Consider the following 17,331-nt stretch of genomic DNA (forward strand, 5'->3'; position numbering starts at 1 on the left):
CTCATGGCTTCCTTTAGCCAGACCTATAGAAGAAATGCCTATATGCCTCTGGCCAAAAAAGCCATTTGAGAGAAAGCAGTGAAAAGACTTTATGCAGGCATACTTGTAAGAAACAGAGGCAGAACCCCATGTGGCCAGGTTGGTTGTGAGCCTAACATGACCAAGGCTTTGTCTGGAATAGTATTTACTGTGTTAAGGAATTAAGGTTGACTTCATAAGGCCAATAAAAAAGCCCTTTGGAAAACTGGCCAGACACCCATCAGTAACATTTCCTGATCTGTGGTAAGTAACGAAGGTTGCTTGCTGATGGGTATGGAAATGGAAATGTGCTTGGGGACCTCAAGAGAAGAGGAATTTACTTAATGCATACAGGTATCTAATGGCACAGATGAAACCTGGGCTCGTAAAAGGCTTTTGAGAGGTCTAGCCTGAAAATTCCTTATAAAATGTTCCAGCAAAACTCCCTGACTTAAAGCCTACATGGGAGCAGAGGTTTGCCCAAGAAGTTTCTTTATGCCTTGCTTAAAGATTCGAAGTAACAGCCTCCAAACTGGCAAGAACAGTAAGGGCAGGTATTCAATCTACCTTGTTCCTCCATAGTCTCAGGCATCATCAGATAAGAACAAAGAAGTAATGGCTAACAACATGTTCTCCATTAAGTTATGTTAAATTGGGTTATGTTGATAGGGTTATGCCAAAAGGTGTATGTTGAGTGGATTATCACGAGGTAGTCACATGAAGTTGAAATGGATCAATGAGGTCATTGCTGTATGGTACGCATGTACAAAATTCCCTATATAAACCAACCACAAATAAAGAAGCTTGCCATTTTGCCTGAGCGAGCAGATGGTCACCTTTATTTAAAACACAATTTCAATAAGTGTGCTTATTCTCCGTGACATTGCTTTTTTGCGAGACCCTTACAACAACACAGACCAATGCTGTGACTCCCCAACTAGACCAATGATATGACCCCTGTATTGTTCAGAGAAGTAAAAAAAAAAAAAAAAAGAAAGAAAAATGTAATAAAAATAGATTAAAAATTAAAAATATAATTGTATAAGAAACAGAAGGAAAACTAGGGATTCTTAGCTGTCATATGAGAAATTTATGTGGGAAAGATGAGGAAAGCAGAAAGATCTGTACCAGAAGACAGAAAAGTGAGAACTAAGAAAGAAAAAAAGAAAGAAAGAACAAAAGAGGCTGAAAAACCATAGCAAAAATGGAGGAATCCTTGTTATTGAGAAAAGTAAAAATTAAAAAATAAAAATAAGAATAAATGAAGAAAACTAAACAAACAAACAAACAAACAGAAGGAGAGAAAAAGAAAAAGAAAAACCTGAAGGGAAATATTTAAAAATGATGCAAAAATGTAAAACAATATATCTAGGTGTGTGTGTTTGTGTGTATTGCAATATATTGCCTGGACACCAGGTTGCACTTTGGTGTTAGGAGATAGAGAACACTGGCTGGATTTACTATATATGATAGGTATCAGAAAACAACTCTTATTGCAAAAGAAATCAGATCTTGTCTTCCTAAATTCTTTTCCCTAGATCTGGGCCTATTTGCTTCATCAGCATTCAGTCTCTTCAGGACGGGAGTCCCAAAACTTTTGCCAGACTTCCCAAGAGACCTGTAAGACAGGGTTCTCTGACCACAAAGCAGCCCTCCTAGGGAGTGTGAGGATCACTCAGCTCATGTCAAGGATGGCAAATGTAGTTCAGTAGGTGTGCCAGAGCCAGCCATGCACAAGGAACCTGTGTACTATTTCTCCCCTAGTGTGTATTATTCCCACAATATGATTGTCTCTCACCAGCAGCCAAGATGACCAGAGAATCACGCCACTCATCATTCAACCTTGACATCAGACATTGTTTGAGTCTAATTGCTCCAGTGAGCAGCCCAATCCAAAATCAAAATATTGTTATACAGCCCTTTCCTGACTCTAGACCTCCAAGGGAGAGCTCTGCCTATACCAAGTACCTGCCTTCTGTTCCAGTTCTCCTTAGCTCCAGACCTCCTCATGGGTTGCTGAAGTCTCTTGCTGTTTCAAAGTGTCCCCAGAGGGAAGTTTCTTCGCAGATTCTCCCATCCAGAGGTAATGAAGTCCACTTTCACCTGTCCCACCACAAGTAGTTGGCCAGGAGATTCTCACTCTGCCGTCTTGCTCTATCTAATCTTATTTTCTGTTAATCATTATTTTCAAAAAGATGATTACTAGGTTGGTGAAAGATTTGATAGAAATTTAAATATTGATATTTAAACATATACACTTTTGGAATAATTTCTGCAGTATGGGAATAAGCTCTTCTTTTAAAGGGTTGATAAAATTATGGTGTGAAGGCATCTGGACCAGGGCATTTTTTTGTTGGGAGATTTTGTATTGTTTATTTGATCTCAGTGCTTGAAATTGGTCTATTCAGGAGATCTATTTCTTCCTGGCTAAGTCTAGGGAGAGGATGTGATTCCAAATATTGATCCATTTCCTTCACATTGTCAAATTTCTGGGCATAGAGTTTCTGGTAGTATTCAGAGATAGTCTCTTGTATCTCTGTCAAATTTCTGGGCGCAGAGTCTCTTGTATTATTCAGAGATAGTCTCTTGTATCTCTGTGGCATCTGTTTTATTTCCCCTTTATCATTTCTGATTGAGAAATTCTACTAGATATTTTACATTTCTATTTCTAGTTAGTCTGGCCAAAGGTTTATCTATTTTATTTATTATTTCAAAAAACTAACTCCTTGTTTCATTAATTTTCTGAATAATTCTTTTGTTTTCAACTTCATTAAGCTCTGATTTAATTTTGGATATTTATTTTCTTCTGCTGGGTTTGTTCTTCTTTTTCCAATTCCATAAGATGGCTTGTGAGTTTGTTGATGTGCTCTCTTTCTGTTTTCAGATATAAGCCTCTAAAGCGATACATTTTCCTCTCAGGACTGCTTTTGCTGTAACCAATAGGTTTGGTAGCTTGTGTCTTCACTGTTGTTATGATCAAGGAAGTTAATTATTTCCTATTTTATTTCTTCCTGTACCAAACTATCATTCAGCATAAGGTTATTTAATTTCCATGCCTTTGTGTGGGGTTGAAAGTTTTGTTAGAATTGAGTTCCACCTTTAGTGCCTTGTGGTCTGAGAAAATACAAGGTAACATTTCAAATCTTTTGATTCTGCTCAGGTTTGTTTTGTGCCCTAGCATATGATCAATTTGGAGAATGTTCCATGGGCCGATTATAAGAATGTAGATTCTTTAGCCTTGGGATGAAGTGCTCGATATATGTCTGTCAAGTACAGATGTTCTAGAGTCTCATTTAAGTCCTTTATAGCTTTGTTTAATTTCTGTTTAAAGGAGCTGTCTAGCTCTGTAAGAGGAGTGTTAAAATCGCCTGTTATTATGGTATTATAGGATATCATATTGCTCAGATTAATTAAGGTCTGTTTCAAGAATTTGGGAGCATTTAAGTTGGGTGCATAGATATTTAGAATTGAAAAGTCTTTTTGTTGTATTTTTCCCTTGATCAATATGAAGTGACCATCTTTTGTCTTTTTTTACTTTAGTTGCTTTAAATCCACATGTATCTGAAAATAAGATTGCAACCCCTCTTTTTCTGAATTTTGTTTGCCTGAAAAATTGTCTTCCAACCCTTAACTCTGAGTTTTAATTTGTCTTTCGATGCTAGGTATGTTTCCTGAAGACAACAAATAGGTGGCTTCTGTTTTTTGATCCAATCAGCCAGTCTATGCCTCTTCAGTGCTGATTTCAAGTCATTAACATTTATTGAGTTAATTGATAAGTGCAGTAGCATTCTATTCATCTTACTTTCTGAAAGTCCATTGCTTCATTTTGTTTTTTGCATTATTATGGAAGCTAGGTTCTATCCTTTAATTTCTGGGTGCTTACTTTGCTGGTGGTCCATTGCAATGGTCACTGTGTAGAGCAGGTCCTATACTGCAGAAGTTATTCCAAAAAATTGAGGATGAAAGAATCTTCCCCAACATGTTCTGTGAAGCAAATATCACCTGACACCAAAACCAGAAAAGACCCAACTAAAAAGGAAAACTTCAGACAAATTTCACTAATGAATATAGATGCCAAAATTCTAAACAAAATCCTAGCCAATAGATTACAGCCCAGGGATTCAAGGCTGGTTTAACATATGCAAGTCCATAAATGTTATTCACCATATAAACAGAAGCAAAATCAAAGGCTATATGATTCCTTCAATAGATGTAGAAAAAAAGCATTTGATAAAATCCAGGATCCTTTTCTAATTAGAACACTGATAAGTATAGGCATAGGTGGCACTGATTCTTAAACTGATTGAAGCTGTCTATGACAAACCCACAGCACAGCTAATATTTTGCTGAATGGTGTAAAATTCTAAGCTTTTCCACTTAGAACTAGAACCAGACAAGATTGTCCTCTATTGCCACTACTATTCAACATAGTGCTGGAAGTTCTAGCCAATACAATCAGGCAAGAGAATGAAATAACGGGCATTCAAATGGGGTCAAACTTTCTCTCTTTGCTAATGATATGATCTTATACTTAGAGAACCCCAAAGCTCAACTGCAGGACTCCTGGAAGTCATCAAAAAAATACAGTAATGTCTCAGGATATAAAATCAATGTTCCCAAGTCAGTAGCCTTTGTATATGCCAATGACAGCAAGATGAGAGGCTAATTAAAGTCACAACCTGCTTCTCACCATAACTTCAAAGAAAATGAAATAACTAGGAATATATCTAACAAAAGAGGGGAAGGACCTCTATGAAGAAAATTATGAAATCCTAAGAAAGGAAATAGCAGAGGATATTAACAAAGGGAAGAGCATACCATGCTCATGGCTGGGAAGAATCAACATTGTTCAAATGTCTATACTTTCTGAAGCAATCTGCAGATTCAATGCTTCCCTATTAAAATACCAACATCATACATTTAACACTCGGAAAAAATAATTCTTCATTTTGTATGGAACCAGAAAAAAACCTGTACAGCTAAGGCAGTTATTAGTAATAAAAACAAAGCTGGGGGCATCAGCATACCAGACTTTAGCCTGTACTACAAGGCCATAGTGGTCAGAACAGCCTGGTACTGGCACAAAAATAGAGACACAGATATTTGGAATTAAATAGAAAACCAGAAAATGAAACTAACATTTTACAGCCACCTAATCTTCGATAAACCAAACAAGAACATACACTGGGGGAAAGAATCCCTATTCAATAAATGGTGCTGGGAGAACTGGATACCCACATGTAAAAGACTTAAACTAGACCTGCACCTTTCTCCATGCACAAAAATTAATTCAAGATGGATAAAAGACCTAAATTTAAGGCATGAAATGATAAAAATCCTCAAATAAAGTATAGGAAAAGCACTTGAAGATATCAGCCTGGGGAAAGACTTTATGAAGAAGACTTCCATGGCAATTGTAACAACAGAAATAAACAAATGGGACTGAATTAAACTGAAATGCTTCTATACATCTAAGGAGACAACAACCAAAGCAAATAGACAACCTACACAATACAAAGGGATATTTGCATATTTTGAATCAGACAAAAGCTTGATAACTAGGATTTACAGAGACCTCAAATTAATCTACAAGAAAAAAAAGCCAATAAACCCATATATCAATGAGCAAGAGAGATGAGTAGAACCTTTTCTAAAGAAGACAGATGAATGCCTAAGAAACATGAAAAAATGCTCATTGTCCCTAATTATTAGAGAAATGTGCATCAAAATCACCCTGAGATATCATCTAACCCCAGCAAGAATGGTCCATATCACAAAATCTCAAAACTGCAGATGCTGGCATGGATGTAGAGGGAAGGGAACACTTTGACACTGCTGGTGGGATGGCAAACTGATATAAGCTTTTTGGAAGGCCTTATGGAGAACTCTCAAAGAACTCAAGCTAGACCTCCCATTTGATCCTGCAATCCCATTACTGGGTATCTACCCAGAAGGAAAAAAATCCTTTAACCATGAGAACACGTGCACTAGATTATTTATCGTAGCCCAATTTACAGTTGCCAAAATGTGGAAACAACCTAAATGCCCCCCAATCCAGGAATGGATTAACAAGCTGTGGTATATGTATACTATGGAATACATTTCAGGCATTAAAAAAGATGGAGACTTTACATCTTTTGCATTAACTGGATGGAAACGGAACACATTATCCTTAATAAAGCATCACAAGAATGGAGAAGCAAGAATCCCGTGTACTCAATTCTCATATGAGAACAGTTGATGACCTGGTACATGGTGGGGGATAGTGGTAGGGTAAGGGTATACCAGGGAAAGGGAAGGAGGGAGGGGGTGGGGAAGGAAAGAGCAGAGAGTAGACAGGAGGGAGGGAGGTGGGAGAAGGGAAGAGAAGAGAGGAGGAAGGAGGGAGGGGGGTGTCAGGTCACGGTGTTTGACACATCATGTGTGTGACCCACCTTTGGGGGTGGGACACAATTGTAAGAGAGAGTTTACCTAACAAATGCAATCAGTGTAACCTGGTTCTTTGTACCCTCAATGAATCCCCAATAATAAAAACAAAGATATTCACGTTAATTTTATGTTCAGCCTCAAGTAGACCCCAACCTGGACAGTGGCCAGCAAGGAAGAAGGCACTGAGGAAAGAAAGAGAAACTTACAGCAAACTTAGTGCACAAATGTGGAAGCCTGTAGGGTCATACACTGTTCTATGTGCCTGGGAGGGCAGCATGAGAACAGTGCAGCACCTGTTCTGTTTCTCAGAATCTTTTTATTAGTACATAACAGAGTATATGTGCAAGGATACACAGCAGTCAGTTATCGGCACTCAAGGTTAAAAATGAGAGAGGGGAGATTACAGCTCCCAGGAAGGTTGAGTGAAAGGGTAAACAAGGACATAGGGTAATGGAACAGCTGAGGTGGCCAGATAACAGTGCACCTGGAAGAGGAGGGGGAGAGCAAGATTCATCTCCTCAGTCAGACATCTCAGCTTCTGTAGCCTAAGCTACGGTTGATGGTCTCAGGTTTTTGCACCGCTGATTTCCCCATGCAGGGATAGTCACATAGACATTCCCCTGACCGGACACCTTCCCTGAGTTGGAAGGTCCAAGAAGAACTCAGCTTGTCCATCTCCCACAATTCTGAAAAATTTTCTTTTGTGATAATATGCATTTGTTTCTAAAAGGTGATGTAAAACTATGTTAGATTTACATTTAAATGCATAAATAATGTTAGCATTTTTACATAACATTTCTGAATAATGAACCTCAGAGTAGAATAATTGATGTTAAATAATAATAAATAAACCATGAACCATAGATTAACTAATTAAAAAGCATCTCAAAATATTAATTTTGTAGAAAGTTGAGTAGAGTAATATCAACAAAAAATTTCTTATCATCAGAAATTCTGGAAACTTGGAAAAATGTTAAAATAAAAGAAAAGTTTTCATAGGAAATATCTGTTATTAAAACAATGTCATAATAATTAAATTTAGTAGAAAATTAGAAATTATGTTTTATCATTTTAAAATTATTTATTGCATTTTCAATTTTGAAATACAGTTTTGCTGAATGTTGATTTCTAGTTTGACAACATTTTGTTTATTTTCTTTTACTTTTAACACCTTAAAAATGATGTTTTATCACATCCAATTTTGCATAATTTCTGTAATGATAATTATAATAATTTTGTCCATGCTGTTTTTGGCCTATATTTAAAGTGAACCTATGGCTCCTTTTTAGGTGTTCTTTTAATATACTTAAACTAATTCACTTGTATACTTATGGATATCATTATATTTGAAGAAAATTTTGACTATTTTTTCCAGGATATAATTTTTTACAATACTTCATTTTCTCCCCTTAGTACTCTGATAGTTTATGTTTAATACCACTTGATAATTTGCCCCGGGTAACTGAGGGTATAGCCATTTATTATCATCTTTTATTTCCTTGATCTTCAATTTGGATAGTTCGTTTTGCTGCATATTATAATCCATTGGTCTTTATTTTTGCATTGTCTATTCTTCCAATAATCAAGTCCATAAAGGGCAATATTTTAATACTTTATAGAAATTAAATTTATCAAAAAATATTTAAAGCAGATCACATGAAAATAAATCATAAACTGGGATACACACACACACACACACACACTGGGTCTGTGTGCAATTTAAAATAGACAAATACACACACACACATATATATATAGTTCTAAACATTCTCATATAAAGCACTGCATGAAATAAATAAGTAAATGATAAAGAGGCAATTTGTAAGAGAAATGTGAAAAATTGTTTAAATCATTGTATTAAGACAAACATAATTTAGTACTGCAATAAGGTGACTTGTTAACTTTATCTACTGGTTTAAAAATCAGTATTTAGATTTTTCATCCAGAGACGCAGAAGTAGGTCCTGAGCAGGGCCAGTGCTACCAAGAGACTGATAATGTTTCCTTGAATTTGCTTCTGTATTTGCATCGTCAATGTCTCTGATATTGAATGTCTTTAAAAAATGCTGGAATATTTTGTTGTCCGAATAGACCAGGCCCCTTTGACTTAAATGATGGGCCCATAAGCCTGTGACAAGCACCATCACTGAAGGCTGCTCAGCTGGCCGAGGAACCAGCGAGTTCCTCCCCCTCGGCCTCTGCCGTCTCCCCAGCGTTCACCTCTCCAGCCTCCGTGTTTTCCTGCGACACAACCCACATCTAATAAGAATTGTGACTCTGATAACTTAGTGACTGAAATGAACAAACAGCAGCCAGGTGCTAGGAAGACCAACAGCAGTCATTCAGAAAGCCAGAGAAACAAAAATGCTCCGGACATATTGGATGTTCTGAGGGATCTGAATAAGGTTCAGCTTCGTGCTATTGAACAGTCACTCGGTGGTAGACCCATTCATAAAAGGAAAAGACAAAATTCACAATGGGATCCAGTATCTCTAATATCTCATGCCCTTAAACAGAAATTTGCCCTCCGAGAAGATGATTCTTTTAAGAAAGAAAATAGATCTTGAGAGTCTTCCCCATTTTCTAGTCCAGAAATTTCAAGGTCTGGACATCCCATTTCACAGTCAGGACTGAACTGAAGAAGGAACTGGTAAACACAGAAGCTGTTGACCAAGTTATCAGCAACGGGAGTTGTGTCTCTGCTTAGAAGAACAGACTGCAGAAATACAGCAGCCAGTCTTGCATTGCATTTCAAAGGTCTTCTGTTAAATGAAGTTAAATGATGTCTGTATTCTGGGATATGTAGACCTTGGATAATAACCTGAAGAATTTTGGCTGTTAATCCCTGTTTTTGGTTTTGAAGAGCCAGCAATTTACTGGCTACTGACGATAGGTGTATGGATTTTTTTCATGTATGTTAATAACATGAACATATTATTTAGCACAAATGCTGAATAGATACTTGGAAACATTTTCCTAAGCAATTATACTTCCTAATTTAACAACCTCTGAATCTTTTAAAAATTGGTAGTGGATCTGATTTACTTGTCCTCCAGCAACTTGGAGATATTCAAGGAAGATAATAGCATAGTTTTTCAGCAAGACAGTCATAGTTTGAATTACCTAGTTTGAGGCTTCTGAAACTTCTGAGATGAAAAATTATTCTTTGAAACTTTGTTAAATTGTAAAAGTAAAGAGTCTTGACAAGTTTTACCTGTATTGTCAATTTTTGTTCTTTTGTTTCTGTTACATCTATATTCTGTTCCTTTGTAACTAGAGGGTGAAATAAATGTTCCTTTTGAACTTGAAAAAATAAAAATCAGTGCTTATTGTGGCAATAAAGATATGAACAAAAAAGCAAACTTCATGGAATTTTCTTGGTATGATAAAATGGGTCAACCTTTCAGAAAGCAGTTGATGATACATACAAAAATCTTTTTAAAATGTATATATTTTTTCCCAGAAATTCTACATCTACAGATACTCCCTACTGAAAATGGAAGATATTAAATGTATTAGTAAGGTTCTTAAAAGTTAGATGAAGACAGAGCCAGGAGTGATAAATAAGTTTACTTTTGATAAAGGGAGGTAGGGTTGTTCCTTTGAGCCGTGGGTGGGAGGAGATTAGATATATGTGTAATGTATTGACAATAATAAATGGAGCATCTGAGAAATTCAAGATACCTTTCTTGGTGGGTTCCTTACCTTTTTTACTTAAAAAAAATGTTATGAAAATTCTGCACTGAGAATAATGTTATCTACTTTCAACATTTGTGTGTCTATGTGTTTTCAAATGTGTTCTGCAAAGTCTCAAATACAAAACTATCATAAAATATAATCCGAATGTCAGTAGTTCTATTACTATTCAACAATATCACTTTGGTAAAAATTTCTTACACCAGCTGTTCCTCGAATGAAGGTAAGAAATCTCCTGTGGTGATGACTACTTAGATGTATAAGGAGTGAGTCTGTGCTTTGCCTGAATGAAGGGATAGAGACACAGTCATTCATCTCTGCTGCTCTCCTGGATAAAAAGGAGAGATTAATATTCACTATGATATTTATCTTTATCCATGAAGGTTCTTTGAGAACACACGCCAACATGAGGAATGTCATCCTCTTTATTAACTATCTTTTATAATGCACTACTTCAGGGCCACAGTAATCATCAGTAAATGATCAAAATCTTCCAACTGTAACAAAGTGCAAATCCACTAGATAACTTTTATGAAAGAATTGCAGGTGGTTCTCTTTTCTGTAAAATTATTAATTATAATTATTTCCTTTTTGAATTGTTTTGATGTGTAGGTATTCAACAATGTTTAGGAATAGAGATCTTTCTACATTTCTATTAATCAGAACTTTATGTTTTAGAAAACTTAGATTTTGTTTTCAGACTACTTTTGTCCTTATATGCCATTAATTAAACTTAAGGAAGTTCATTCATCACATTATAAAATACCCTACCTTCTTTTTGTCATATATTCTACTTATTCTATACATAAAATATAAATAAAACTAGAACATGTGAAATGTTATAGTATTTTTTCATTTTTTTCTTTACATTTCCTTAATTTCACCTCAGATTTCATAGAGTGATGAATTACCAAGAATCTGGAAAAGTAATGGTTTGATGAGCCATAGATTTATGCAAGCACACCATTTTTCACTTGGTCCTTGAATACCCAACTCTTTTATTCTTAATGCACCAGTTAAATAAATCGATTATATATTATATATGTTATGTTGTCAGGTCACACACTTAACTCATAGTCTCCCTGCATTGAGAGCACATGCTCAGACCCACTCTTACCTTGCATCTTTTCTGATGGTTCTGAAGCTCCTGAATCGCTGTTTCAACCGTGACCATTTTTCTTTCCCATTCCTCAGACCTTGCCCTGCACTGCAACCATATATGTTTTTGATACCCTATTTTACTTACAAGAAAAACTGAAACCGTACCTCTTATGTAAGACTTTTCTTATGAACATTGATTCAACCTAGAGAATCTAACATATAACAACAACAATGTTTGCATCACCATTTATCATTTCTTTCCTTTATATATTGTTTTCCCACAGAGTTAGCTCAAACATAGGAGCAGTAAACATAGGAATCTGGAAATAAAACCACAGAGTGTGGTAAAATAAATGCATCCAACAGACACAACATATTATCTAAGGTAATAAATATGTGAGAATAATGTTTTAGTTACTGCCTATGTTTAAATTATTATAACTTCCACTATGTTTAAATTATTGTGATCAGATAAATACAAATCAAACAAGTGTTTGTTACGTTTAGGACTTTTGAAATGTAATAAAAACCATTATCTCAGTTTTCTTTCTGCTTAGTGGTTTTAACGATGTCTTCTTTTCTTTTCTTTCTTTTTTTTTTTTTTTTGCAGTTTTTGTCTGGGGCTGGGTTTGAACCCCCCACCTCCAGCATATGGGGCCAGTGCCCTACTCCTTTGAGCCACAGGCACCACCAGTTTTACCTATTTCTTGTGTTGATTCTTTCTTTTGAATGCTCCTGTTTATTTATACCATATCATATAATGTACATGTGTGTTGTTGTTTGTATATTTTCATATGCTTATGGTACAACTGATAGGCATTTCTTTAATCATTGTAACCTACTCCACTCACCCTTGCTCCAATGCAGCAGATACCTGTGCTTCCCAATATAGAATGACCCAATGATTCTGTTTAAAAGTGTCTTAACAATTACTCTTTCCAAAGTAGACATAGTCATCATTTGATATCCATGGTGGATTAGTTCCAGGACCTCCTGAGGATACCAAAACCTATGGATGGTTCAGTCTCTGAGATAAAATGGTGTAGTATCTGCAAACTATAACCAATGCACATCCTGTTGTGTTCTTAAATCATTTCTAGGTTACTCCTAATACCTAACAAAATGTGAATGTATGTAAATAGTTGTTATGCTGTATTGTTTAGGGAATAATGACAAGAAAAAGTCTGTTCAGGAAAAACACAATTTTAAAAAAAGATGTTTTAGATCTGTTTTTGGCCAAATACCTGGAGGCTGGACTTATAGTTATAGAAGGCCAACTGTATTTGTTTTTATTTTATTTTTCAAAGTATGTGCAAGTTATTATGTATAATAATACACATTTCCCCACATTTCATGCAGAATTGTGCACTCTGAAATGAGGCCTCAAAGAGAAGGGCTCTGCCATCTACATCACCATCCATACAAGGGAACTCACTAGCTTCAGTTGATGATACACAACAAATAATTAAAAGCTAGGAAACTGCAAGCCATTCCAGGAAATCTGGAGTTCATAAACATTGGGTAACATCAACAAAGTGCTGGTTTATAAATAACAGAATATGACAGACATAGTGATAAATCCTCAGGTAAATGAGCAATAATTAGGATTCACAACATTATACCAAGAAATACATCAAGGGTATATAAGAGAATAATTTTTTATTAAATTCCAATAAAAGTCGAAGTCTTCAAGGTTTTCAGACAGTGCTTTGTAGAGATAAGTGCTTAATTTTTTTCTGTTGATTGAGCAATTGCATTCCTCATAAATGCCTTCTGATCTTTTGATAACTGTCCTCGTATAAAGGATGATTTCACTAATCACACATTTCATCATTTGAATTGCTCCTTATTTGCATTTTATAACTGACTTTTCATGACCATGTATTTATGTTTAATTACTTCTTGTAACTACTCTTTCATACTTTATAAGAAATTTTGCACAATAAATAAATACTTCAACATATAAACATCAACATACAAAACATTTTTTTTTCAATGTCAAACAGAGGAGAGAAAGCTTACAAATTCAGTGTTATTTCCCCAGCATTTACCAGGCTTTTTTTCAGATTTTATCTACTTGGTTATGCCCAAAGTGCCCTGCCAATAAGCAATTATTTTTATTACTTGACTAGTAGTAAAAGTCAACCTGCCAACTCATAGAAACTCTGAAGGAAGGCCAAAAAATTTGAGAACAGAATATTGATTTAACCAATCCTAACATAAAGGGGCAGTGCCTGTGGCTCAAGGAGTAGGGCACCTGCCCCTACTGGAGGTGGCAGGTTCAAACCTGGCCCTGGCCAAAAACTGCAAAACAAAACAAAAAAAATCCTAATGTAAACACCGACAGTATTTGCCTATTTCTCTGAAACTTAAAGAGACCAATTCTAATTAAATTTTCTAAATTAAACTTTACCATTCTTTTCAGTGGATTCTAACCAAGATGAGTCTGGAACAATTTGACTAACATTTGAGTTTTCTAACTTCTGTTTCTAGTTCCTAAACTGGATAACAAGAAGTGAAAGATTATTTTCTCCTACTTTTATTCTTACATAACTGTTAGGTTTCTATTGTTACCATATAAAATTATCAACAATTCAGCAGCCTAAAATAATATTTCTTATCTCACAGTTCTGGAGATGAGAAGTCCAACACAGCTCTCACAGGGTTAAAATCAAGATATCGGCAGCAGTCTGTCTTACTAGAGGCTCTGGGATGAATCTAATCCCAGATTTATTCAAAGTGTTATGATTAGAAGGCTGAGGTCTCTACCTGCTTGCTATCTCTCATCTGAGGATCCCTCCTAGTCCCTGCAGGCCTCCCTTTATTCTTTGCACACAGACCCCTGCATCTAAGGGCCAACAATGGCTTCCTCTCATGCTTGAAGTTCGACTGTGTCTTCTGGAGCATCACACTGACATCATCTTCCGCCATATTGCTCTGCTTTAAAGGGCCAGATCCACCTGAACAATCCACTATAACCTTCCTACGTGGTCTGTACCTTTAATGACACTGGCCAAGTCCCTTTTGCCACATACCATCACATACTTACAAGTCCCAGGGTTAAGACAGGGACATCTTTTGGTGGATCATCCTAACTGCAACACTTACATGTTATATTAGCACATATTACAGTTTTTCTCTGTAGTGAGGGGGGTAAAAGATAAACCACTGGTATCATACAATTTATAAAGTTATATTTATATATTTTTTAATTCAGTCTAATTTTAGTAACATGAAGTTAGATGCAGATTTTTTCTTTATCCAAAAGTTATATATTTATGGAATGAATGTAAATCATCCTAAAAGTTTGTCTTATTATCCAGATTTTGAATTTTTTTAAGTTAAAGTATAAAAGTTTAAAAGAGAAGAAGAAAAATATGACAGAAACAAAATTATAGAAAGTTCAGTGAAATGGGAAGAGAAGGGGGGGACTATACTACAGTAAGAAAAACAGTACTATTAATCAAGTCAGGGTTATGGTAAAGAATATTGATTATTTGCAATTGTAGTAAACCACTGAACAAATATATATCTTAATAATCATTGATATTATGACTTCTCTTTTTCTTTAGCAGTTTTTTGATTAATTCAACCATCACACACTGTATATTTTATGCTGAGAATGTGCCATGTAGAGTAAAAAGGCTCAAAGAAAAAACTTAGGAACTAAAACAATTTTCCTGCTATTCTGTGGAAGACACCGATGCTTTCTCATGAGAGACTGTTAGGGGACATGTACTTGTAGATACCAGAAGATATTTGGAATGAGAGATTTTATGCAACCAGAGTTATTGAGTGCACAGTATACAGTGCACATTAATGAAGAGCAGAATTATGGATAAAATATTATTTTAAAAACACAGTATTTAAATGCTGCTCAGAAGAAAGGAGCACTGAAGAGAAAGAACAGAAAGAGAAACAGGTAAGTAGGAAGAAAACCACAGGATGGTAATATTGTAGAAGACCATTTTGGGAAGCATTTTACAAATATTATGAGCATCATGTATTTTTCTTAACATCATATTTAATAAATGAACATATATTGAAATCAAATATCAGGAAGGATGTAGTTAAATGTATACTCTTATATTCTACCAGTTGTACAGGCTCTTTGAAAAACAACTTGCCAACATTTATTAAATTTTTAAAATATAAATACCTTATGAATCTACAATTCTAACTTTCATACGTGTTCTCGAAAAATGTACATAGTTGTGGCCAATCTTTTGTACAAAGAGGATCCTTTTAGCACTTTTTGTTATACTACTCAATTGAGAAGGCTTAACTTTCTCTACCCTTGGAGTCTAGCTGCAGGCTATAAAATAGCCAGTTTGGAGCTGGCATCCAGCTGCCTATGTTTACATCTGGTTTGTTGCCCTCCTGTGGGACTGCGGACACTAACCTCCCTTTTGCTGCTTCAGTTAGTAATAAAATGCCCATATATGAATCCATTTGTTCTTTGTCTTCTTGGGTCAATGGACATGTAGAGAGCTGTTCCAGCCCTGACAGCCACTGTGCTCGGTCCTGCTGAGGGATGATAGCTTGACTGCATTAATTTGCTGTGATATTTAAATGAGATAATGCATTTATAGCATTTAGCATACTTCTTGACATAAAGTAGATTCTCAAATGTTAGCTATTACTAAATTATTTGTAGTAGGATAGGTGCACCTTTACTAACAATGGTGTTATGTCCTGAAAAACCCATTGAAAGTTGAAAATATCATAAGTCGAACATGGTGTTATACAGACACTGTAAGATGTAATAGCACAACATCCAAAACTCACAAGCAACAATGTAGACTATCGGTTGTATACCCTTGTGATTACATGGATGACTGGGAACTTTGGTTTGTTGATGGTGCCCAGCATTAAGAGAGCTATATAGCATAACACCAGCTTACGAAATGATGAAAATCCAAAGTCCAGTTTCCACTAAATGTACATTGCCTTCCTACCATTGTAAAGTCAAAATCATTAAGAAGAACCATGGTAAGTCCAGAACCATTCACACTAAAGTTGTGTTATGAATAATGAAATTTAAAACTGAAAACAATCAGCTATAGATAGCCTATTTCAAAGACCGATGGCTTAATTTCTTCTAAGACCAAGGATACAGAGAGCAAAAGCTAGTATAGGTTGATTCTATCATGACACTTTTGGAATTCCTGAAAAGTGAATTAGTGGAGTTAGTAGTTTAGTTAATTTTTTAGAAGTATCTGTAGAATTTTCTAATGCTTGTTTGAAAATCAGTTTATCATGAAAAATATAAACTTTTCTCAATTTATTTATTTGGTAAGTGGTTACTCACCAAATAAACTTCAATTTGTGAAACAGTAGAGATGGAACTTACAAACCCATAATGGAAGAGATCCAATTTAAAATGCCAGAAAAAATTTTTATCTTTTTCAGGTATGAGAATCATTATACATTAGATAGTTAGACAGATAGATAGATAACAATAGACACATATACACAATTATACATAAAATACAGTATATAAATTATATATTTCAATAAGTCCTATATTTTTGAAAACATAAATTCGTATGGATGAATTCTTAAGATTTCACCTATGAATGAAAACATAAACTCTTTTGGATGTCTGTTGTTGACACAGATAAAAGGGTGACCTTGACTTACAATGGAGTTATGCCCTGATAAACCCAGCAAAAGCTGAAAATATCATCACTGAGAACTTTTTCTCATCAATGTTTTTTCTTTTTTTAAATTTCAGATTAATATAAGTTTATAAACTATTAGGTTACATTGTTTGCATTTGTTAGGTAAAGCCCAAGTTGTAGTTGAGCCCTTTACCCACAGACTCTGATGTTCGGAAATTTCTGATAATTTTTATTTATTTTGCAAACATATATTGAAACTCGTAGACATTATGTAGTACGCATACCTTTTGGGTTTCCCTGAGAACATATGCCTACTGACTTCACTATTAAAAGCACTTTCATTCACACTAATAATGTTCCAATTATCTTGTAATAAATTAGTGGTCACTATTGTGTATAGGACAATTTTCTGGTGACTCAGTTCATACTTTCATATTCCATTTTTTGCTATTTGTCTGACTTAT

General features: G+C 35.2%; 1 pseudogene; it reads left to right on the forward strand.

Moving 5' to 3' along the window:
- The first annotated feature begins 480 nt into the window (after positions 1 to 480).
- Positions 481 to 9,153, forward strand: LOC100942669 (annotated as a pseudogene).
- Positions 9,154 to 17,331: the final 8,178 nt, after the last annotated feature.

Source organism: Otolemur garnettii, unplaced genomic scaffold (genome assembly GCF_000181295.1).
Source record: "Otolemur garnettii isolate 467f Iridium unplaced genomic scaffold, OtoGar3 scaffold00246, whole genome shotgun sequence".
Classification (NCBI taxonomy): domain Eukaryota; kingdom Metazoa; phylum Chordata; class Mammalia; order Primates; family Galagidae; genus Otolemur; species Otolemur garnettii.